We start from the raw sequence: 27,191 nt of genomic DNA on the forward strand, positions 1-27,191 counted from the left end.
CTCAGCAGTGCGAGAAAAACTCCTACATTTGAGACACAGCAGTGCTTGGAAAACTACTTGCCAGATAGCTTATATGGGGTTGCTTGTGCTATGTAAGGTAATAAGAATGGTAGGGCTTTACTGGAATACAGTAAATGCTGTATTCCCCACCCCAACCACACTTACCTTATTATTCGCCACTGGATGACACCTGGCAGGCTTCCCAGGTGAATACGGGAAAACATGGACTGGAGCTGCTTCTTTTTGAGCTGCTCTTTGCCATGGGGCCGGTGGGCTGCCCGGGCAGTCACTGCTTTGGGAGCATGTCTTATAAGGAGAATAGCAGGCCAATCACGGGGTGGTGGGAGGGCTAAGGGTGGGAGGAGTGGGAGGAGTGGGAGAACAAGGAAGTGTCTGGGCAGGGGGATCCAGAGGGTGTGAGATGGTGCAGGAGAGTGCCAGAATACAAAATCAAGAAAAATACTCTCCAAAGGGGTCTTGGGACTCAGAGGGACACAGACACACCTACTCGTCGGCACCAGGAGCTAAAAGGCGGTGCGCAGGGAGTTATTAAATAGTCTGAATCCTTGTTGTGATTCAGCCTGTGGTAGCAGGCAAATCACGGGGTGGGGGATGGGCTAGGAAGTGGGAGGAGTGGGGAACAAAGAAGCGGCAGGGAAGAGGGATCTGGAGAACGTGAGACGGTGCAGGAGCTTGTCAAAATACAAAATTAAGAAAAATACACTCTAAAGGGTTGTTGGGCCAAAGAGGGACAAAGGCACACTTACCTGTCAGCAACAGGACCTAAAAGGCGGTGCACAGGGAGTTATCAAAGGTCCTGAACCCTTGCTGTGATTCAGCCTGAGGTAGCGGACCAATCCAGGATGGTGGGAGGGCTAGGAGGTTGGAGGAGTGTGGAACAAGAAATCGGCTGGGCAGTGAGATCCAGATGGCACAATATGGCGCAGGAGAGCGCCGAAATAACAAAATTAAGAAAAATGAACTCTAAAGTGCTGTTGGGCTACAGAGGGACACAGGCACGTTTACCTGTCCGCACCACAAGCTAAAAGACATTGGACAGAGAGTATTAAAGGGCCTGCACCCTTGTTGTGATTCACCCTGCGGTAACAGGCCAATCACTGGGTGGTGGGAGGTCTAGGAGGCAGGAGGAGTGGGGAATAAGGAAGCGGCTGGGCAGGGGGATCCCAAGGGCATGAGATGGAGCAGGAGAGCACCGAAATACACAATTTAGAAAATGCACTCCATTGGGGTGTTGGGCTACAGAGGGATACAGGCACACTAACGTGTCAGCAGCTAGAAGGTGGTACACAGGGAGTTTTTAAAGGGCCTGAATCCTTGCTGTGATTCAACCTGCGCAGCGGACCAATCACGCGGTGGTGGGAGGGCTAGGATGCGGGAGCAGTGGCGAACAAGGAAGCAGATGGGCAGGGGGATCCGAGGTGCAAGATGGTGCCGAAATACAAAATTAAGAAAAATACACTCCAAAGGGGTGTTGGGCAACAGAGGGACACAGGTACATTTACCCGTCAGAACCAGCAGTAATTTGTCATTTGGATAGCACCTTTTCCCATTGGTAAAGTCTCAAAGCACTGTAGGTGAACACCCTCGGAGAACGAAGTCAAAGGCTATGAGAAATTTGTCAGAGGAGTTGAGAATGAATTTTTGCATTATGTCCAATATAAACAAGGGTAGAGGTAGCCATATTGAACCAGCTTGTGGATGGTTGCTGAGATAGCATCTGGAGAGTATGTGAGTGCAGGAGATTCATTATGTTTCCAGCTAGACCACATATTTGTGATGGGGGATAGCTGCATTCTTATGGTTGAGGTGTTGTGTGATGAGTCTTAAGAGTGGTGTGTGGTGGCAGATGCATGCGGTGGGTGGCCTTGCCTCGGCTATTTTATGAAATGGCATTTATAACGTGCCTATACACAAGTGTTTCAAGGCGGGACAAGGCAAGGGAGGGGGAACAGAGGGAAGACAAAAACAACAATCTTACTAAGCCAGGTGAAATTGAGATTGCGCAAGTGCAGGGTAGGGAGGAGGGGAAAGTGCGGACGGGGGAGTGCAATACATAGGATCAACAGTAAAAAAAAAAAGAAATAGAATAAATAAAATAATAGGAAAAAAGTGCAGCCAGCAAGTGGCAAGTGCAGGGTTAAGTGCAGACATCAAGTGTCAATAGCTGGTGGGGACTGAAGGGATACAGAAACAGCCCCCTAGTGCAGGGGTTGCCTGGGAGGCAGTGCAGGTGTGCAGCTGGCAGGGGAGGGGCCCTGGGCCTGAGATCAGAGGGTAGCCAGGTGACCAGTGCAGTCAGGAGTTCAGCAGGGGAGAGCAGGAGAGAAAGCAGAAGCAAAGAGGAAGGTCCTGAATTGCTTCTGGAACTGGAGATGGTTCTCCTCAAGTTTCAGGGAGGCAGAGAGGCTGTACAGAGGGAGGCCCCAGCCAAAGAAAGATATTTACCACCAACGTGTTGCTTGGAGAAGCGACTGACCCTCAGGGAGTTGGAGGTGGATGAGCGAAGAGCTCGAGAAGGAAGATGTTTAGGAAGAGAGTGTTGAAGGTATTGAGGCCCCAGAAGACCTTGTGGACAATGCAGAGGGTTTTGAACTTAATCCTCGCATCCACTGGAAGCCAGTGCAGAGATTTCAGTCCTGTAGAGATACAATCCCTGGGCTTGAGGTTGTTGTAGCTGAATAGAATGTGGAATGTTTGGTGGGTAGAACTTGGGAAGGAATGAAATGGAGAGGAGTCAGTTATGATATGGGAATAAAGGAGTTCAGACATGCAGGCTGACTCCTGTCATTATTTGATGAAGATATAATAATTAAAGTGGTGTCCATGAGGCATACAACAGAGGCCAAGGACAATTCTCGCAGTCCTGTTTTGGATAAGTTGCAGAGGGCAGAGAGTAAAGACAGGCAGATTTAGATAGAGGCTGTTGCAATAGTCCAGCTTAGAGAGAACCCGGGCTCTGGAGACAGTGAGCTTCTGGGGGAAGGAGAGGGAAGGAAGAATAACTCTGAGGAGGTGGAGCTGGTAGTGTGACTTCTTAGAGACGTCAGAGATGTGAGGAGGGAGAATAAACTTTTCCATGAGCATGGCATGCGATACGTACCAGTGTGTTCTGGCTGGTTTCTCGGTTTCATAGATGTGGCATGGATTCTGTCCTATGGTCTTCTGGAGTTTATTTTCTCTGTCGCTTGGTACATTTTATTTGCAGTTTCATTGCTGCCCCTGCCTACCTGAGAAGTGACTGAATAAACCAATGCATGGCATGGGTTAGTCAGGATGCTGGAGGGAAAATCCAGGTCTTAAGCACCCTTCAGATGGCATGGTGATCCTCTATGCATCGAAAGCTGAAGGGAATTGAGTTCCAGATTGAGGGGGCTTGGACAGAAAATTAAGTTACCCTTGTTATTGTCAATTTGAAAGGAGGTATCAAAAGGAGTGCAGGGCCTAACCGCAGGTTTCGGTCAGGTTCTTAATGGATGAATTTCCGCAAGAGGTATTCTAGGCCTGTCTTGTGGAGGACACAGTGGGTGATGCACATGGCTCTGAAAGTGGCTTCTTTGCCCAACAGGGAGCCAGTGGAGGACACAGAGGGCAGGTGGCATGTGCTCTCTGGGGCCTAGTGCTGGGAAGAGGCTAGCAGCAGTGTGTTGGACCCATTGGAGCTTTCTGAGTTGATATGTGGGTGTGCACAGGTAAAAGAAATGGGCATATTCAAGGTGGGAGAGGACAATGGCGATGATTAGAGTGAATCTGTGAGGATAGGAGAGGTAAGGGAAGATGCGCCTGAGAATGCAGAGGTGCAGAAAGCAAGATTTGAAAACAGAGTTAATGTGGCGAGAGAGTGTCAGATGAGCGCCCATGCTGCATCTCAGGTCCTTTACTGCGGTGGAAACAGTGGGGAGGGGGATGCAGGGAGGATGACCAAGGGACGGGTTGGGGAAAGAGTGCTGTCTTCCCACAGATTTCAATTTCTGTTTTTCCAGGGTTGAGGAGGATGTGGTTGGCCGTCATCCAATGGTCGATGCCTGTGAGGCAGGAAGCGAGGTTGGGAGGGGGATGGAGGAGGTCTTAGGGATATTAAAGATTATCCAGGCGTCATCTGCATAGTTGTATCTTCAATATAGCTATGTAAATGTGATGAGGAACATGTTTATACAAGGCTTAAGAGGACATAGTCCCTGTAATTGGACTATGTTACTCTGGCCACGCATAAATAAAAACTGTTATATGTTTCTATTCTCAAAGTGTCATAAATGTCCGGTGCTTGCCCAACTAAATAGAAGACACATAAAATTGATGCAAAATTAAATGGAAAATCTATATTATCCCAACTTCTGGGAGCGTTTGAGAATAAACAAGCTCTAAATCCAAATCATATTTGAACAGATCACTGTTTTGCCAAACTTTGGGTCCTAGTGGTACGTGTCATTATAATGTCTTCAATTTCTATAAAGTCTGGCAATTTAGAGAGATTCAAATGGTTCTTCACCTTTTATGACAAATCTCTATATGTAGTCTTTATTTCTTGTTGACACAGATGCCACTGAAACCCAGGTTTGAAAAACACATGCAGGAATAGGTATGTTTTTTGCCCACGTCCATGCGGTTTGGATACTGATGCTACTTTTGCAAATGTTCCACATAGCTACATTTTTCAATTCTGGAGTGCCATTTAGAAGAATGGTGAAATAAATGTTGATCCAGGGACAATCTTACATCGTTCCTAAAATGGGTCAACAATCTAGATCCAAAATTCACAAGCACTGCAGTTAGTACCGAGATCAATTTTCTCTATATCACCATTTGGAGTAAAACCATACCAAAAACTAACGCATCGGAATTCATTGCTACAGTATGACTCACTTCACCCACAAAATCGAAGGAACAGTATCCCATATGATGTGATATGATATAATATGGCATTTATAACATGCCTATGCACAAATGTTTCAAGGTGCGACAAGGCAAGAGAGGGGAAATAGAGGTAAGACAGAGACAGCATTCCTACTAGGCTAGGTGACATTGAGATCGCGCAAGTGCAGGGAAGGGGAGGGGACAGTGCAATACATAGGATGACAAGGAAATAAATATAGAAAAATAAATAGAATAAATAGAAGTGCAGACAGCTGGTGGCAAGTGCAAGGGTAAGTGCAGACATCAGGTGTCAAGTGCTAGTCGGGGCTGTCGGGATACAGAAACAGTCCCTGAGTGCAAGGGTTGCCAGGGGGGCAGTGCAGGTGTGCAACTGGCGGGGTTTGGACCTGGGCCTCAGATCAGAGGGTAGCCAGGAAAACCAGTGCAGTTTGAGATTCAGCCAGGAGATCAGCAGGGAAGAGGAGGAGAGAAAGCAGAAGCAAAGAGGAAGGTCTTGAGGTGCTTCAGGAACCGGAGATGGTTCTCCTCAAGTTTCCAGAGAGGCAGGGAGGCTGTTCCACAGGTAGGCCCCAGCCAAAGAAAGATCTACCACCAACTCGTTGCTTGGAGAAGCGACTGGCCCGGAGGGAGTTTGAGGCGGATGAGAGAAGAGCTCGAGAAGGAAGATATTTAGTAAGAGAGAGTTGAAGGTATTGAGGTCCCAGGCTCCAGAAGGCCTTGTCGACAATGCAGAGGGACAATTTCTTACTCTACACAGGAACAGTTGAACAAAATCGGATTTCAACAAGGAGGTAGATAACCTCACAGAAAAAGTAATATACCAAGCATACCCACAAAAATTAATTAAGAGATCACGCAAGAGAGCCCTTAATATCAACAGGGAGACATTATTAGAAAACATCAAGAAGAAACATACAAACAAATCTTGTATTTGTTAGTACTTTCAGCACACTGTAATGGCAAATCAAATCAATAATAAGAAAACAGACCATTCTCAATAGTGGAAACAGCAATATTGGTAACCCACTATTCATTTTTAAAAAGGTACACCCATAAGAGACAGAATTGTCAAAAGTGATAGAAGAACCCGGGGCCCAATTCCTCTACATTGTCATCTGCCTATGTCAACTTAATAAAGCAAAACTTTGATGAATTGACCTGCTGCCTCCAGTATTCCTTAAATACAACAAAACCTACACTAAATCAAATATGGGGTTTACCACCTATCTCTGGCCATTTCCCATGTGGGAATGACTTAGTATATCTTATTTACATGTAGATCCGAATAAATGGACATAGGTTTAAAACAGAGATGTCAACAAAAGTAATTTACCAATTTCAATTGGACCATAGACATGCATGCAATATTGTGCCCATGCCATTTGACATGACAAAAAGAAAAATCAGGACAGGCATTTGTGAAGATCATAGTTGCATTCGCAACAGCATCAGCATAGTACACCTATTCAAACATTTCAAGAACAACCACAATGAAAATGCCATAAAGTGGACTGCATTAAAGAAAGTTATACATCAACACAATAAATGTGCATTGTCCACGTAAAATCAACTTTGAACCAAAAATTATATTTCTAATGAAAAATGTTGTGAATGGCCTAAATGAAGAGATGGAATGGACACATATGTACGACATGTCTCACCCCGAAAGGGTCAACATCAATCTATATAATAATAAAAATATTGGCTCCACTGAAATCCTAATACAATCAATATATTAGGATGCCATAATACACACTACACCATACAGTGATCCCATGCTTGTTTGTAATAACTGAGTTGGCCAGAGTAAACCTTGAGTAACCCATACAACAAAAGTACACAATGGCCCTCATTACGACCCTGGCGGAATTCGGAAAACGATGGCGGAAATGCAATACCGCCATCGAATAGCGCTCGGTGCGACTATGACCCGTCACCGCAAAGTACGATGCCATTAGCGACACCGTAGTGAACGCCAACGCTAACTGCACCAAGCACGCGCGCGCGCGCCATGCCAAACCGTAAACACCACCATGGCGCAACGGTACGCCAATTCCGACCCCAGCGGACATGTACCTAACGCCATCAAGCATGGCGGAATGCACCATTCCGCCATGGTGAGAAGTACGGCATCGCGAATCAACCGTAAACGGCCCCACTGACTGCCCGTACACCGCTCCCTGCCCACAAAGTACAACTCCCCGTAGGTGCAACGAAGCCACAATGCAACCAGTGAAATGCACAAGTCACCCATGCATGCCAACGAACAAATGAACCTCAAGAGGGGCCAATGGGAGCTGCGGGGCACAGATGGCACGAATACAGAAGCCATCCCAATGGACATGACCACAGTCCCCCACCAAGAAACGCACGCAAACACAGGCACCTGTGACCAGCAATATTCAGAAAATCACAACATTCCACCAGTCCACCTGGCTGACCGGCATCTGTCACACAAAACCCAATCCCCCGCCCCTGAGCATGACAACATTCAAACTGTCATATTGGCAGCCCCCATCCCTGACCTCACGGGCTTCGTAGGCAAACGCGCCCAGTACAGGACCACGCAACAAAACTCCGAAGCTGGAACCCAATGCAGATCCCCTCACAATACATCGCTCCCCAAATAGGAATATGCCACATCACTTGCAAAGAAGAACGCTACACGGCCCATATCAGAATAGAATTTTAATGCACATCAATATCACCAAGCCCATACAGCCATCAGGCCATGAACTCCAAAACACATTTCACCATTGTGGGCTGCATCCGCAAGAAATGACCAGCCACTACTCGTGTGACGCCCTGTTCCCTCATGGTACACAGAGCCACATACACGTACGAAAAGGCAACATGGAAGCGCACAGAACCGCAGGGCCGTCCCAATGGGGAGGCACTAGTCCAGCTGAAAGGCCGAAATGTTGCTCCGAGCCACCAGTACAGCGTAAGGGCATGTGGCCCATTGGCGATCGTCCCATAAGATCGTAATGCTGCTCCACTGATTAACACGAAGCAGCAGGTGTCGGGAGTAAAATCCATCTGCAGGAGTGGCATACAGATGGCAGTGGCAAAAGGGGAGGAGATACCTGTCAACCAAAAGAAAAGAAACAGAATAGAATGGCCATCAGAACTACATTCGAACAACTCACTTCAATGATCACACTAGATCCACAGCCATATGCATGCAAGCCCACTCCAAAGGATCATCACCACCCCAAAACCACTTGCGAATCATAACTATCTATATCGAGGTGAAAACACCATCACAAACGAGTGTACCTGTGCATGCGCCTGTGAAAACAGAATCCTTCAGATGGGATTGGTAACGTGCATGGACACAAGTGTCTGAAGGCGCGTCGAGACAGGGAGGGCTCAACAAGGCCAGATAGACGATGGTCCCACTATGGCAGCCCTGCATCACATAGCGCAGGGGGGGCGGACAGATCCCAAGAAGCCCTGTACATGGCAAACACTGTATCAAATCACCTGCCCATGCATCCATTCATCATTCCCTCATCCCGTAATGAAAACGCCTGAATATTTACTCACATAACATTAGAAATATCCATTGAGTCTGTGCGTTATGCAGCCTGCAAAATCCACAGTGCCCCAGCACGTAATTCCAGTCTAGTGAAGTAACATGTATTTGGGAACGTCCTGCCTTATCGTCCACTACGCAATTGCGCATCCCATACTATTCATATCAATCATAGCATTCTCGCCATGGCCCCTGTCCCAAGGACATTGAACAATAGAACGTTATATTTGCAGTCAGACCTGTGGGCATCTCCTCGCCGCTAGCTGAATACCGAAAGCGCCGCCCTTCGAATTCCTCATTTGCAACATCACGTCGAAGAGGCATCTGTGGCCGTTTGAAAACACTAATTAATCCATCGAGTGCGGCTGTGTGTGAAAATGGCAACTGCCTTCACCCACGAATGGGATGCCCCGCCCGTCGTTGCAACTCGGTACAGTGATGAATGAGGGCCCACCGTTACTCGAGTACTACGTTCCACTGACCCTTCACAACTCTGTTCGCGACTGCACAGATAGTATGTGAAACAATGGGACCACAACAGAATGAACATATCAACCAATGTTACACGGCCATCGGGTACAAATACAAGATTGCAATAGCAAGATGCCATTCCACGAATTGCAGCGTTGTGCGCGGGACGTGCTCGGCCAAAGGGGAGAGCAGTTTGCACAGGTGGAATGAATCACCACAGGTGGAGGCCATTCAGCCTGGAAACACATAAATTGCACAGCCAGTCTCCTCCCACAACCACACCGAAATGCTACCGGCAGGACTCGCGATGTTGGCCCTGGGGGACCTGATAGCACTGCAAGTACTCCAACTCCAAGAAGAAGACGAACACCAACTACAACCGGCCGCACGGAGGAGATGCAGGAGGAGGAGGAGGCCAAGGCAGGGCCAGCAAGGGCCGCCAGCACAGCCACTACCACCACGCAGGCAGCCCGCAATCCCACGCCTCCGAGCACATCCGTTCAACCTCACTGATGAGCAGATCCACACCCTCTACCGTCTGGACCGGGACACCATAACCGCCATTGTGGACATGACACAGGCTGACCTTGTCAGCATGATAGATAGCCCAACCGCCATCCCACCCCTACTGAAGGTGGTGTCTGTACTCCACTTCCTGGCCACAGGCACCTACCAGCACACAGTCGGACAGTTGCATGGCATTTCTCAGCCACTGTTCTCACGGACACTATTGCAAGTGCTCGATGCCCTCCTGAAGCACGCAGACGACTACATCTCCCTACCACGCTCGGAGCTGGAAATTACCAACACGAAAGTGGGATTCCATGCACTTGCCGGCATACCGGGTTGCATTGGTGCCATCGACTGCACCCATGTGGAATTGGTCGTCCCACATGCCATGGAGGCCCAGTACCGCAACCGAAAACAATTTCATTCTCTGAATGTACAAATGGTGTGTGACTCCAACAGGATCATTACACATTGTTGTGCCCGATTCCCTGGATCAACCCATGATTCTATGGTCTTGAGGAACTCTACAATACCACGCTACATGGAGCGACACGCAGGGAACAGATCCTGGCTACTCGGTGAGTCTCATTTCATGCATGATGATGTGGGGTATGTGATTCGGCAATGACCTGGCAGGAAGGGGGCGGGGGGGGGTGTGCGTACGTAGCAATGGCATTCCACATCATACGTTTATCGTCCACATACAGGTGATGCTGGATATCCACTGAAGAGATGGCTCCTCACACCAGTCCGGAACCCACGGGACCAGCATGAGGAGGACTACAACCATGCCCACTCACGTACCCGTGTAGTCATTGAACAGGCATTCGGCCTACTGAAGGGTCGTTTCCGCTGCCTCAGCAGGTCTGGCGGGGCACTCCTGTACCGCCATGAGAAGGTTGCAAAGATGGTGATGGCATGTGTCATGCTCCACAACATGTGCGTACGTAGAAATGTGCCCATGCCCCCTGACGCAGAACTGCAAGCACCTGAAGATGGTCATGATGAGGGTGGGGATGTGGCAGCACCTCAAGGAGTCTGCGAGGCACCGGAGGCCCGTGACATTCGTCAGCATCTCATAGATGCATGCTTCTAGCACTCACGCCTGGTGGCTGATACATGGACACGGGACTCGTGGCACTGTGTGTGTCTGGGACATGCACAATATGGACTGTACGCCTATGATGGCCTAGTACACAAAGATCAATGTCCACACATCTCATTGGTTGATCGTGCACTTTTTATGGCATATGTGATATCATGTTGTACACCCTATCGACCCGCCACCCAAGTGAGCCCAACACACCCCCTCCACCCTCCCACCTCCCCCCCGAACACCAGTGTCCAAAGATGCTCATCGTCCGTGGGCAGTCGCTATTGCAAGCCCCCTCTGCGGGTATCAGGGGCACCCCTGCCTGTGGAGCGCAGGTTCCTCCCAGATCTACGTTGGGGGCTGCCCTGGACGGAACTTGCAACGGATGATGTCTCTGCCTGCTCACGTCCATGCATGTCCCTAAGGGTTTGCGAGAGCTCAGTGAGCACACGGCGCACTGCGGCAAGTTCACCACATACGTCTTTGGACGTCGCATGCAGTTCCCCCCTCAGGCTCTCGGTGCTTCTCTCCATTTGGACTCTCAGGCTCTCGGTGCTACTCTCCATTTGTGCCCTTAGTGTCTCTGTGCCTCTCTCCATTTCTGCCCTAAGTGTCTCAGTTGATGTTTCTATGTCTGCCTTAGTGCCCCCACATTCATCGGCATGGTCCTTGAGGAGCGTGGCCAGTTGCTGCTGTTGCACGATTAACTGGTCGAGGGACTGTTGCCTCTGCTGGGCCATGGCCATTTGCGGGGGTGTCACAGAGGGGCTGTTGTCCTCATGTTGCCCTGCCACAGGGCTTGTGGGGGATGGCCAGTCGTCGTCTTGTGGGTGCCCCTGCGTGGTATCCTCATGTAGTACGGGATGGAACAGACAGGGGGATTGGGACAGGTCATGGATGGATCTGACTTCGACATCCCCGTCTTCTGTGTCGGAGCATGCTGCCATCAATGGGGTGTCACCTATGGTGCTGCTGCCACCGGAGGCAGTGCCTTCTGTGGCATCCGTTGGGGGGACCTGTGGTGGTGGTGTTGTGGGCATGCTGGCTGCTGGGGTGCCTGTTGATGTTCCCTCCTGTGTGCTGCCACCTGATTTGTGCTGCTGCCGTGTCTTGATGCGTGCAGCTGAGGTGGAGGGTCTTTGGCCGTTGGTCTTGGCCCTCTTTGCAGGTGTGCTGGTAGGGGTGTCCTGCAGCTCGTCGTTTGGATCGGACCCTGTGGTGGAGTAAAGGAGGGCGAGGGTTATTGGTGGGTCTGTGGGAATTGGAATGGCATTGTATCACATGCATTGGGGTGGTACCTGAGGGTGATTTGGGTCGGGGCCTTGGAGGTGCTTCCATTTGTGTGTGGAGTGAGGGTGCAGTTGTTTGGCAGCCTGCAGTTAGGGTGTGCCTGCTGCACGTGTAGTGCGTGTTTTAGGGGTTTTTAATTATTTATGTATTTATTGTGGGTTTTAACGTGCGCTATCAGGCCAATGTGTGTGGACGTTCTCCTGGACATGTGTTTCTGTTGCACTATGGGGACACATGGTGCTTCACATGGATGGACTTTGTGGTTTTGGCATTGTTTCATTAGGCCCACCTACCTGATTCTTCGGATGTCTGCACTCCTTTCTCCATCCCTCCGACTCCCTCTATGCTCTCCATTCCGATGGTGGAGGCACAGATTTCTTCCCAGGTGGTCAGCTTGATTGGTGATTCCGACCCTCCCCCGGTGGCTGTGGCAATGTTGCGGTTGGCAGAGAGTATGCTGCGGACGCGTATCCGCAGGTCGTCCCATTGCTTACGGCATTGCTGTGGGGTGCGGGGTGCGGTCCCCACCGCACTTACCCGCTGTGCCACCAGAGCCCATATGGCCTTCTTGTTTGCGAGTGCCGTCCTGGTCATTTGCGTGGAGAAGACGACGGCAGCATTCTCCTGGAGGGTCTCTGTTAGCACGGTGAGTTCCTCACGGGAGAAGTGGACCTGCCGCTTGCGGTCGCACGCTTTCTTCGCTACTTTTCCCATTTTTCTTGGTTTCGCTAGGGTGGATGACGGGTTGGGTTGTGTCTCAGGGTGGTGATTTTAGTGGTTGTGTGGTTTTAGTGGTTTTATAGGTGTACGGCGGGTTGTTTCCCGTTCCGGGCCCGTGTTTTAACTTCCGTTTCCGTATATTTCCGGTCACCGTACTTTACGGTAGGCGCACACTGCGGTGTCCGCTGTGATGGGTGGCGGTATTGCACCTAGGGCGCCGTACGGCGGCGGTGTGGGCCGTTTTGGGGTCATTTCCGCCATCGCGGACTTTGCACTTCCGCAATGCCGTGGTGCTCGTGCCCGATGGGTCGGAATGGGCCGCACTTTGCTCCTTCTTGCAATGGCGGAAACGCTATTTACGCTGTGGCGGTCCGGTCAGTCACTTTCCGCCAGGGTCGTAATGAGGGCCAATATTCTTTCAAACAAACAGTAATAAAGTCAAATGGAGACCAACGGATAAAATACATTGTTTACATAACGTGGGGCTTGGGAGTGAAGGACGTACACAATGTAAGTTTGCAGGTGCATGATACACAATCACGCTATACGTCATGATGCCATGCGCCACGGGTGATGGGGTTAATCCATAACAAGGCAGCAAAGACACAATTTACTCCGCAATTTCACCATGGAGTTCAGACCACACCGGCAGTGATTAGAGGAGGTCTGTTCATAAGTCGAGACAGATTTACAAGGTAACACGTCTGCCCTTCTCTTACAATGGGCAGTTGTGCTATAATTCTGCTTAAAAGTGGTATGCAGTCTCATGGAAATAAATGCATTGAGATATCATTATCGGTCTGCCCCAATGGGTACCCTTAGGAAACCTATGCAAGCTAGATGCCACTTTATGTTAAAAGAAGAAAAGAGCTACCAATAAGAGGTCAGTACAATAAATACACACGCTTGAGTGGAGCAATGGTGGACACAGTGTGAGTAAAATGGTTTACCAAAAGCAAAATGCTGGGACACACAGGGTATAAGGATAGTATGAGCATGGATGTATGTCTGAAATCTAAGTAGCAACTTCATATTAGGAGGTTAGACATAATTTAGGTGTCTTCGGATATTTGTTAAGACTGTGGACGCCTGATGGCCTTGAGATGTGCTCAAGAGTTTCAGATAGCTTTGGTGGCTATGATACTACTCACTTATAATCTTAGAACTCCCCACTGTTAGTAGTACTTGTTGACTGGGTAGGGCAAGCCCAATGGACAAAGAGGTCTCAGAGCCAGTAGTTGGCATATGGCCTGTAGTACTGGCTTAACCAGTAGTTGGCTGAAAATTAGTTATGTTCCTTTGAGGAGGATACAGCGGCAACACGTATGCACCTCTTTTGGCATTACTCCTTCGGCTAAAAGATCTCAACCAGTAGTCAATGTACAAAACATAAAAGTATTGTTTACTTTGAATCTCCACTCATCTCCTTCCCTCCAGTCCCCAAAATAAAAGTAGTATTTCAGGATCTACATTTTCTAGTAAATATTTTCAAGAAACAGCTCCCCTTGCTGCAATCCAGTGGCCACGTGTAACAAGTCAGATCTTGCCCCACCAAAATCTGTAGAATTTACTAAACAAAGTTTGTGTGGAACATGCACAGTTGATTAACTATTGGGGACCATGTGTGCTGAAACTCCCTTAACCTGATTCTGAGAGTCAAACTACTTCAGCAAGGCCTTCAATCTCAAGAGTGCCATAGGAGCCCTTGCTCATATGTCTTCCTACCCCATATAGTGTGCCACCTGCAGCAAATGGCACTACCCGAATGCTGCGCTCCTTATGCCGCACTTCCATGTATGTGGCCTTTTGACAAGTATGCTTCCTCATTTAATGATGCTGAGTTATATCTTTTATTTTAATGGGGATACCCTCTAAACCTCAATACTGTGCCTCTTTCAGCTAGCCCTATTCCTGAGCCCCATACCTTACCCTAACATCTGCCCATTCAAGATATTGCCAATCTCACTTTTTTTGGGCAAGCCTTTGCCACACCCGTGTGACACTCCGGCACAAGTTGCCCAGCACCCTCCATACTGTATCCCTTTCTGTCTCTGCACAGTTGGCCCCTTATAATGATGTCACACAATGCTGCCTCAGGGATGCATGGGTAGGCATAACTGACAGCAGGGTGCACACCTGTGGGATCTTCTCCAGTGCAGCTCATCAAAGAGCATCCTATGTTTTTGTCAGTGCTCCTGCTGCTGTCATATCCTCTGAGTCCTTTTTTTGAAAGACAACCCTCACCCCCTTCAAAAAGCTGTTGGAGCTGCAATTAAGTATGATCAACCCACAGTCGCGAGGTTCATCTAAAACCAGGGCTCAAGTCGAGGGTACACGTGGGTGGACGGAGTCCCCCACTTTTTTCAGAGGGTACCTTGATATGCTAATTTCTGGTGATGCCACATTCAATTGGTCTGTTAATGGATCCCCCCCACTTTTTTTTAGCTCTTGACCGCTCTCTAGAACCCTCCTCTCCAAACCGCGGAGTCGGTTACTGTGCACATTGTCATAGTTGACAACGTGGTGCAAGTAAACAAAATGGCAGAGCGTGTGCTTTTTCTCCTTGTGCCACTTTAAGAAATGAGCAGGTAAGATTGTCCAAAAAGGTGATCTTCGCATGTCTTGGGGGCTATGCAGCAGTGTGAAAGATGGCCTGACCAGCCCACCTCTATAGTTTGTGCCAGGAGCACACTCTCAGCATTAAAAGATTGCATTACAAAGGTAGCGGGCGCCCCTCTCTCGCAAGAACAGACATGATAACCTGTTCAGTGGTTATTAACCACTTGAGAGTTCGCAGCCACTGCTTTTACTCACTGTGCCTTTCACAGATGGGAAATATCCATTTGCATATCAGTCTTTGTCCTGCCCAGGGGCAGTCCAGCACCGAAATACAATGGCAACTCCAATCTGAACGAGAGTACCACCAGCAACCCCATACACGTGTTTCACCCTTGTTGGGGATCATCAGTGAGGTGAAGCTGATGCCTCTCTAAGCACAGTGAGAGGGAGACCACGTCTGGTTGCCCCCAGGAGACCTAGGGTTACCAATCCCAGGTTCCTTAACAAATAGTATTACAAAGGTAGCGGGCGCCCCTCTCTCGCAAGAACAGACATGATAACCTGTTCAGTGGTTATTAACCACTTGAGAGTTCGCAGCCACTGCTTTTACTCACTGTGCCTTTCACAGATGGGAAATATCCATTTGCATATCAGTCTTTGTCCTGCCCAGGGGCAGTCCAGCACCGAAATACAATGGCAACTCCAATCTGAACGAGAGTACCACCAGCAACCCCATACACGTGTTTCACCCTTGTTGGGGATCATCAGTGAGGTGAAGCTGATGCCTCTCTAAGCACAGTGAGAGGGAGACCACGTCTGGTTGCCCCCAGGAGACCTAGGGTTACCAATCCCAGGTTCCTTAACAAATAGTATTACAAAGGTAGCGGGCGCCCCTCTCTCGCAAGAACAGACATGATAACCTGTTCAGTGGTTATTAACCACTTGAGAGTTCGCAGCCACTGCTTTTACTCACTGTGCCTTTCACAGATGGGAAATATCCATTTGCATATCAGTCTTTGTCCTGCCCAGGGGCAGTCCAGCACCGAAATACAATGGCAACTCCAATCTGAACGAGAGTACCACCAGCAACCCCATACACGTGTTTCACCCTTGTTGGGGATCATCAGTGAGGTGAAGCTGATGCCTCTCTAAGCACAGTGAGAGGGAGACCACGTCTGGTTGCCCCCAGGAGACCTAGGGTTACCAATCCCAGGTTCCTTAACAAATAGTATTACAAAGGTAGCGGGCGCCCCTCTCTCGCAAGAACAGACATGATAACCTGTTCAGTGGTTATTAACCACTTGAGAGTTCGCAGCCACTGCTTTTACTCACTGTGCCTTTCACAGATGGGAAATATCCATTTGCATATCAGTCTTTGTCCTGCCCAGGGGCAGTCCAGCACCGAAATACAATGGCAACTCCAATCTGAACGAGAGTACCACCAGCAACCCCATACACGTGTTTCACCCTTGTTGGGGATCATCAGTGAGGTGAAGCTGATGCCTCTCTAAGCACAGTGAGAGGGAGACCACGTCTGGTTGCCCCCAGGAGACCTAGGGTTACCAATCCCAGGTTCCTTAACAAATAGTATTACAAAGGTAGCGGGCGCCCCTCTCTCGCAAGAACAGACATGATAACCTGTTCAGTGGTTATTAACCACTTGAGAGTTCGCAGCCACTGCTTTTACTCACTGTGCCTTTCACAGATGGGAAATATCCATTTGCATATCAGTCTTTGTCCTGCCCAGGGGCAGTCCAGCACCGAAATACAATGGCAACTCCAATCTGAACGAGAGTACCACCAGCAAGGTACTCTTCCAGCACTCACATGTTTGGGGAATAGAGAGAAGTGTAACAGCAGTGTTTGAAAAGCTCAGCTGTCACACATCAACAAAAAAGAGTGACTGGGTCAAAAATGACGCTGTCATGCTTTGCTAACCCGCCTGTCACTGTTCCTCACAGGCGCAGGGCAATGTGTGTGATTTCTGTGCTTTTCAAGGCACATCACATATGGGAATTTGGAGGGTGTATTGAAATGCTCAGAAATTACCCCTTATTTAAACAAACATCCAAAGACACATTCAAATGCCCTTTGAGAATAGGGAGCAGGTCTTTTTTGAAGCATCCCAACACCTGCAGCAATACATGTTTTGAGAATCTGGCCTCATCATTTCCAACTTCTTAAAAACTGCTTCCAAGTAGTCATTCATCAATTGTTTGTCAGATCATAAACCAGCAAATTAAATGGCAAAAAAATTACCCCGACTTCCACACTTAGCCAAACCATGTGATCCTGGGCAGATCAATCAATAATAGCCCAGCCACCCTTGACATTACTCACTTTATTGTGCTGCTATCTCAATACACCGACAGTGGGGATCGGATGGGGATCAAATGGCATGGGATTTCAAACCCAGTGTCAAAAGACGAATTCTCAATGCTCACCAAGAAACTCACAGCGCAAAGCACTTCAGAGAGCCTCTGCGAGGACCAGCAGTACAACTATGAACATGATGTACAATACTGAAATACCATCTATTGCCCCATGCATTAAAGAGTCCATTTGAAGTTCTATCAATGTCACCTTGAGCCGCGGTGCACGGCGACTCTGCCAACGTGGATACCTCTTGTCTCTGAAACGAACCTACATTGCATTTATAGATAGCTGGATAGCTGGAAGGGGGATACAATTAGGCACGGCGGCGGCAAGACGCTTTATAAGTTCTAAAAGCAGAGGAGGATTATCTATGCAGCACAGCGCTGTCACTGTCGTGTCACCCACGCGACGGTTTCCCGGCTCATTAGGCTCCCGTCTACTGTACAAGACTTAATGGCGATTTGCAGGCAGGGTGGGACAGTGCATGAAACAGGAGCTTGACTTCTCTGACACCTGGCAGTCCTCTGCGAGTCATAAGGTGTCCTTTACTTAACGCAGAACTGCTCTTTAAATGGGAGGTCGATGCTCGATTCTAGCCGGATGGACGTGACATGAAACCCAGCCCTGCCAGCTACTCACTAGTTTGGGGGCAGCATGGCGTCCTACAGCATGTCTAGCTGAAGTAACAAAGTCAATCGAACGAAGCTTTCTTGCCAGTGGGTTTACCTGCGGGAGGCAGGTGTGCGCAGGAGACCATTATTGGATATAATCTGATTCACTTATGAGTTGATTTTTGAAGCTTTTTTCATAGGAAAGGCAACATTTCAGGAAGAGCTTACACCTGTGCATGTCAAGAAACAAAAGGGGGCAGGGAGTGTGGGTGTGCGGTAGGGGCGGCAGCGGCAAAACATGACCTGCCGATGTGTACAGGCCGGAAGTACATGAGTCCTGCATGGCAGCATGATTCTACAGATGTGTGGTGGGTCTGTACTTCATCCGGATGGGGGAACCCAAGATCTCTTAGTGGACATCGATGGGTCTTTGGGGGAGTGTGGAGTTTCTCCAGTGGGAGGGTTTCTGAAGGTGGTGCAGTCTTTGCAGTGAGCTATACGTCACTCACTGGTGGTTTAATGCGGTGAAGGCAGGGCTTTCAGGCATAGCCCCGCAGTGTACTTGGGCGTCAATCTACTTAGTATAGTGGTGATAGTAGATTGGAAAGAGAGTAGGTTAGTTATGGAGACACAAAAGAATGCTGGCAAATCTTTCTCAGCAAGTGAACACTGGTAATCAAGCCTCACCTACTCAATGCTCTATTTGTAAAAAGCGTAGGGTTCATGTGGTGTCTTGACTGGTCCCTGTCCACTAACACACCACCCACTGTCATGTAGTTTGGCAACATGGCAGGCACAGAGTAACATGGTGGTTTTAAATAATGGGTAATCCCTATTTTTTGTTAACGGGGGGTCTAATCTGGAGGAAGGGACAATCTACAAAGGAAAAAAGTGATAAACAGACTACCCCTCTCTTTTAGTCTTGTATGGATCTTAAGTGACAGTTAAAGGAAACCTAACTATATCATTGGTTAGGAAGTCGCCAGCGGAGAAAAATTGCACTGATCACTCCAACTCGTTACAAAGGTTCTGTCTCTTTAATAGTTATAAAACATCTTTAAAAAGCATTTTTAGATTGATACTCAATCATACCACTCATTCTGCATACATCTCATCTAACAGGGGAATTCTAAAGTGAATGTGAATCTTTATAGGCATAACATTTCAGTTTGAATATGCATTTTTGACATGGGAAAAAAAACATTTAATTTTCCTAGAACAGACTAGGAAAATTAAATGTTTTTTTTCCCATGTCAAAAATGCATATTCAAACTGAAATGTTATGCCTATAAAGATTCACATTCACTTTAGAATTCCCCTGTTAGATGAGATGTATGCAGAATGAGTGGTATGATTGAGTATCAATCTAAAAATGCTTTTTAAAGATGTTTTATAACTATTAAAGAGACAGAACCTTTGTAACGAGTTGGAGTGATCAGTGCAATTTTTCTCCGCTGGCGACTTCCTAACCAATGATATAGTTAGGTTTCCTTTAACTGTCACTTAAGATCCATACAAGACTAAAAGAGACAGAGTAACATGTACATTGCTGATAAATAGCCTGATGGAATCAAAATTAATTCCAGCCATGGGCCGCCCTTGAAAGGGAGCTCACATAATAAAAAAATGTATGTAACTGTACATCCCCAAAGGCCTGGTGGCAGATTCTTTGGTAAAATATTAATATAAAGCTATATTTGGTTTGATATAGTGGCCTATGAGGAGATATGGTTATAATAGCCAAAACCCCATTTGATATCCTTTAATTCAACTGGCTTTCCAGTGACCACTTTCAGGGTTTTATAAATCACTTTCTAGGGCGCGGTTCCCATTTCAACAGAATGTTAAGTCTAGGCTTGGGGGGTATGCTTGTTCTTTGCAGGTAGGATTGACATATTGCCATGGTGCAGGCTCTGCCCCCAAATAGCAAAAGATTTAAAAGATTGGGAAGAACTTTTATCAAATTCATCAAAAGAAATGATCCATAAATTAAATATTAACACAAAGAAAACACATGAGAAATTACTTAAGGAAATTGCGATCATTAAAGAACAAATTGAAGTACTCAATATTCCAGAGAAAACCTTTAACAATTATGAGATTCTAGACAAAACTATAGACCAACATATGGAAGCAACCAAGCTCAAAAAGCAACGTCAATTCATAAGAGATGAATTAGGCTATAAATTCAAGAGGGTTTACACGTTACAAAAACCTCCAGGCAAACCTATATCAAGATCTACCTCAAACAAACCTACAAAATCAATGCCACAGCACACACCTCAAACATCAGATTCAGATTCTATTAGTGATACAGATTTGGATTCATCACATCCCATAGTGGACAACGCTAAGGTGCAAGAAATTCATTCAAGCCCACCACCAACATCTTTTTTAGAAGAATACCAGCAATACAAGAAAATGAGAAGCTACCCAAGTTGGGCCAAAGTACCCAACATACAATCAAATATAGGAGGAGGGGGTTAAGGGGACACAGATCATACGTTTAGAAGCAATCAAACAGACAACACTGAGGGAGCACAGACAAGATCAAAGAACCAGTAATCCCAGAAGAAAACCTAACAGTAAACTTGACAAATACGATCTTTCACCCCAATTGATCAAAGCACTAAATAAAGGACTCTCATTTTGCCCATCCAGCCATTTGGACTATTTTGATACCAATACTGACCTTTTTCAGTTCTGTAGAAAGTTAAAATTAAAATTACATTTTCAAAACAGTATAGATATAAATCCAAAGCGTAAGATACTACCAGTATCGGAACATTCAGTGGACCATGTACTCAATACCGTGGAGCTCCTCAATCTACAAGAAACAGAAGAAATACACACAGTCCAATCCTTCTCAGAAGAACAAAATATACTTCTTGGATTATCAGCCAGTACCCCCTTGAAATCTAAATCCACATTCATTCCGCAACTACCAGAAGGAAATGTGGTAGATATCTTCTACAAAGCAGTGCAAAAAGATCTAAGACAAGTGTACCTCAAAAATCATCATCCAAAAATACGATACAATTTGAACGTGGCAGAAAAGGAGGCAATTAAGAATCTCAAACGCAACACAGATATAACAGTGAAAGTGGCTGACAAAGGTGGCAACATTGTCTTACTCAAAACAACAGACTACATAAATATGGCAAACCAACATTTGGGAGACACAAAATGTTATACAAAACTAATTACCAATCCCAATCACAAATTACAGGAAGATTGGCAAATCATGAGCAAACATTGGAGAAACATTGGACTTCTAACAGATGAAGAATACGAATATATGAATATTTCTCATCCAATCATGCCTACCATTTACTTCACGCTAAAAAAAACATAAGAAATGCGAAGGACTACCACAATGCAGACCCATAATCAATAGTATAGGATCCCTAACAGAGAGGATCTCGGAGTATACTGATTTTCATTTACAACCATTGGCCGCAGGACTCACATCTTATATAAGAGATACCAAGCATATAATACAGCAATTTGAAGATATTGAATGGGAACCGAACTTCTGGTTAGTGACATTGGATGTATCAAGTCTATATACTAGCATTCTACATGAAAAGGGTCTACTCACCACATAACACTTTCTTAAAACAAGATTCATATCATTCTTAGAACAAAGCCACATGCTTTTGGAAATGCTAGATTTCACACTTCGGAACAATATTTTTTCATTCAATAAGGACATATTCAAGGAACGGTGATGGGGCAAAATACGCCCCGCTTGTGCAAATCTGCATATGGGACATTTTGAGGCAGAACATGCATGGACCCATCTTTTCTACAGTATAACCAACCAAGTCACATATTGGGGCAGGTACATTGACGATATCATTATGATTTGGAATGGAACAGAAACACAATTTAAAGAGTACCACCAATACCTGAACGCCAATAACTATAATTTGAAATTAGCAATCCAGTATAGCAAATGTAGCATTAACTTCCTGGATCTCAAATTGTACTTAGAAGACAACAAAATACACATCACACCCTTCATCAAGGAAACAGCAGTAAATAGCATATTACATGCCACCAGCAACCATCCTCATCATATACATACCATACAGTGAACTGCTAAGGATAAAACGTAATTGTACCAAAACTCAAGACTTCGAAACACATGCAAATGCATGCATCAACACATTCAAAAGTCAAGGCTACAACCATAAACTACTACAAAAATGTTTTCTTAAAACAAATCAAAGAACAAGAACAGATCTTCTAATGAACAAAATCAGAAAAACACCATCACAGGAGAGAATAAGATTCATTACGACATACAACAGCAACAATAAAATATTACGAATATTCTAAAAAAAAAATGGAATATACTCAAAACTGACAGTGATCTAGAACAAATGTTAGACCCACAACCAAGTCTAACCTTTCGTAGGGCTAAAAATCTCAAAAATATACTTAGTCCATCACATTTTGTTTATGAGAAGAAAACTGACAATGCAAAGCAAATGATGTGGCTCAAATCCCAAACATCAGGTAATTACAAGTGTGGAACCTGCAGCCATTGCACATTTTCAGACAATGGAAGAATTACTGTCATACTGCCCAATGGACAAATCAAAAAAATACAACAGTTCATCAATTGCAATAGCAAATACGTAGTCTACGCAATTCAATGCATCTGTTCAAAATATTACATTGGAAGTACCATACGAAATCTAAAAATAAGGATTGGTGAAAACATTAGATCGATACAGAATCAAGAATCACATACACCATTAGCTCACCACTATCAGGCCAACCATGCTCAAAAAGACATTGGGAAACTTAAATATTTTGGAATTGAAAAAATCAAACTCCCAGCAAAGAGGAGGCAACATTGAAAAAATTCTAAGAAAAAGAGAAGCACTATGGTTTTTCTTATGGACACTTGCCATACTGGACTTAATAAGGATCAGGAAATGCACCACTTCTTGTAAATACAAACCACATAACATTACCATTGGGCTTCACCTGCATTAAGACAGAAATGTCAATTCCACAAAGTCTGGCTACAAAAATCGACCTATATATTCAACTGATGGAAAAAGAGTCTGGGAAAAGAAACCACAATGTTCAAATAACAAGTTACCACTTTAAATACTCACGTGGCATATCATAACCAAATGGGGAGTTGCACCTTTATGGTAAAACTCACATCAAAGATGGTATTAAACTTCAGAAGATGCAATTAAAAGTGGAATCTTTCCAAACAATATGACTACGGTAAAACTATTTAAATTACAATTCCATTTTATTGCATTTAAATTCATTATTTATTTTATCATCTATAGACTTAAAATCGTTAGTATATAATCAAATGCATCATATGCACTGAGTAAAAACGAATATGAGTGGCGTTTTTCTCAATTACATACAATATTGTATTCTAGTAACGTCATCAATACAAGCATTCCTTAAAAGAAAAATGTTTCCCGGAAAAAGATTGAGCAAAAGCAGTCAATAAAATGTATTACGGCATCACGCGTACATAAACATAGTCACGAGATCAGAGCTTAGAACTCAAAAGGAGACATCTAACTGGGACCGGTGAATAGCGAAGCGAAGTTAAAATCAGTAAACAAATTAAGTCAAGGTAAACAAAGCAGTTTGTTCTTAATACGGATGTCACAAATGTAAGCAATCTCTAAAAGCAAAATGCTTCCCATACCAAGATATAGCGAAAGCGGTCAAAAAAACGCATTACATCATCACACGTACATAAATATAGTCAGGTGATCGGAGTAGAAATCACGAAAGGAGACATTTAACAGGGACCGGCGAACAGCGATTCGAAGCCATACTAGGGAAACAAATCAAGTTAAGGTAAACAGAGTGGTTAGTTTTCCATACTGACTTGCAAAGGCCAATTTTTACATAGCGCTACAGCAAGTGCATCTAACATGAGACTTACAGGGTAATTCATAGAATTTCGCACAAAAGTGGCGCACGCGGCTGGCGCCCAGTGTGCGCGTGCGAATCTCTGCACCAGCCGCGTGCGCTAAAATCCATTTCCGCGCAAAGCGTATTCATGGATTTTAGCTACCAAAACCAGCCGTGGCGCACATTGACGCAGTGACCCTGCAGCAGCGCCAGTTACGCCCCCAAGAACGCCCTCGCGCAAGGAAAAGCCATCAAAATCCCCAATCCAGCGCAAAGGGCTGCGCTAATCCCTGGACCAGTATACAGGGCTGCCACACAGCACCCGGCAAGCGGGGAATGTGTATTTCTGGGGTGCGCGGGAAGTTACACACGTGATTTCAGACGGGTACCTGTATTTCTGGGCTTCGCGGGAAGTTTCACACGCAATTCCAGCAGGGTACGTGTATTTCTGCGGTTCGCTGGAAGTTTCACACGCGATAGACCCTGTGCGAGTGGGGTACGTGTATATCTGGTGTGCGCGGGAAGTTTCACACGCAATTTCAGCAGGGTACGTGTATTTCTGGGGTGCGCAGGAAGTTTCAGGTGTGATTTCAGCAGGGTATGTGTATTTCTGGGCTCCGCGGGAAGTTTCACACGTGATTCCAGCAGGGTACGTGTATTTCTGGGGTTCGCGGGAAGTTTCACACGCGATAGTCCCTGTGCGAGTGGGGTACGTCTATGTCTGGGGTACGTGCGAAGTTTCACACGCAATTCCAGGAGGGTACGTGTATTTCTGGGGTTCGTGGGAAGTTTCACACGCGATAGGCCCTGTGCGAGTGGGGTACGTGTATATCTGGTGTGTGCGGGAAGTTTCACATGCGATTCCAGCAGGGTACGTGTATTTCTGGGGTTCGCGGGAAGTGTAACACGCGATAGGCCCTGTGCGAGTGGGGTACGTGTATATCTGGTGTGCCCGGGAAGTTTCACATGCGATTTCAGCAGGGTACGTGTATTTCTGGGCTTTGCAGGAAGTTTCACATGCGATTCCAGCAGGGTACGTGTATTTCTGGGGTTCGTGGGAAATTTCACACGCGATAGTCTCTGTGCGAGTGGGGTATGTGTATTTCTGGGGTGCGCGGGAAGTTTCACATGTGATTCCAGCAGGGTACGTGTATTTCTGGGGTTCGCGGGAAGTTTCACACGCGATAGGCCCTGTGCGAGTGGGGTACATGTATTTCGGGAGTGCAGGGGAGTCCTACATGTAAATTGGCAATGTGGGTCCTCCCAGGTGTTCCCTCTACACCCTCCACGGCCCCTGCAGGCAGCCCACACCACAGGGGACTACCCTGCACCCCTGGTCATGTCCTGCAGGCAGCCCATCCACCATGGGCATGCCCCCCAGGCAAGCCACATGTCAGCTTGCACTACTGATCACCAACGCATGACCCCTTGCACCCCCACCCCCCAGCACTGAGGGGCACCTGCCAGCAGGCCCCCACTCATGTCCCCCAGCACCCCCACCCCCCAGCACTGAGGGGCACCTGCCAGCAGGCCCCCACTCATGTCCCCCAGCACCCCACCCCCCAGCACTGAGGGGCACCTGCCAGCAGGCCCCCACTCATGTCCCACTCATGTCCCCTTGCACCCCCACCCCCCAGCAGTGCAGGGCACCTGCCAGCAGGCCCCCACTCATGTCCCCCAGCACCCCCACCCCCCAGCAGTGCAGGGCACCTGCCAGCAGGCCCCCACTCATGTCCCCCTGCTCCCAGGTAATGACGATCCTCAATCATGGCCCTTATGGCCAGCCTCCCCATCCCAAAGACCCAACCAAGTATTGCATCCACCCACATAGAAAAGGCAATTACATGATACAACCCCATTGGTAAGTATGTAAATGAACACATGTCTGCCACACACACACAATGGTTGCAAGTGAATGTGAAAACCTATATCATGACATGCATGAAACCAATGAGATAATACCACACATCGAAGTATGAAGAAAGAAATGTATTAAACGCAACATGAATGGAATTAAAATCAAACAAACAACAATGGGAATAAAAAAAGAAAAGCTGCATGTCCGTAAAATAATGAAAAAAAAGAAATCACAATCCAAAGGAAAGGTGTCCAAAGTCACAGTCCAACAAAGCAAATCCAAGGGAAAAACAAAAGTGAAAACCATTGCTCCATGGGGAAATCCAAAAAAAAGAGATGAATCCAATAGTGAACTATATACAGATGAACAATCCAGGGTCCATGATCCCAACTGAAGAAATGAAACCTATCAAAAATACTACCTAATGAAAAACTATATACAGAAACGTGGTGCATTGTCCAAGCGCAACCAAAATAAAGAAAAAAACAAAGGAAACCTAACACTATCTAACTATTTACAAGGGCAGGGGGCTAGTCCAACGGCTCACTTTTGGATGTCCCGGGCCAGGGCATCATCGAACTTCTGCTCAATGTCCCGGAGGCGGTCCTCTTCCATGGCCCCGAGGGTTCACAGGGACAACAACATATTCTCCTCCAACTCCCTGCGAATTGCCTGGAGGCACTCGGCCCGCCTCAGGGCCCTGCGCATGGAGTTCTGCGCCCTGACCATCGTGAGCTGTGCCTCTTCTGCCCGCTGCCGCTCCGCATCTATGGCATGGCCTAACTGCTGCCACACCGAAGACACTACCCGTCCTGTGTCCTCCTGCCCTCTGGCCGATGCCTGCCCGTCCGATGACGAAGGCCCCGAGCCATCATGGCTCCCACCTTGTTGCTGCTGCTGCTGTGCCTCTGCCCGTGCCCTGGCTCTTGCTGCCTGTACATCCTCCTCTGGCTGGGGTGCAGTTGTTGAGGTGGTGTTACTCACCACTCCGAAATAGGTCAAAGATGCAGAGAAGTGACCTTGGAGATGATGGTGGTACAAGAATCGATATTCAGCCTTCCATCCCAGCTCCCCTGAGTACAAGACTCAGGCTTCCTCAAAGAGGGGCTCTTTTCCACAATGTACCTCTCTGCTGTTTCAGTTGGGATAGACAGAGGTGTCAATTGAATAAAAGAGCGGGGAGAACACACACCGCCAATAGCAATGCTGCAAAGGAATACAAAGATATTAGACAGTGTTGAGGTTATTGCAAGTGATTAGAACAGTTGAATTAAATGGGCAACTACCTAGATAGATATTGAAGTGGAGCTTCCCCGGGATGATCTACAAGGAATAATACAAAATGAGTGGAAATGGTCTAAT

The sequence above is a fragment of the Ambystoma mexicanum genome, chromosome 5p (genome assembly GCF_040938575.1).
Source record: "Ambystoma mexicanum isolate Mex_15411 chromosome 5p, UKY_AmexF1_1, whole genome shotgun sequence".
NCBI classification, from domain to species: domain Eukaryota; kingdom Metazoa; phylum Chordata; class Amphibia; order Caudata; family Ambystomatidae; genus Ambystoma; species Ambystoma mexicanum.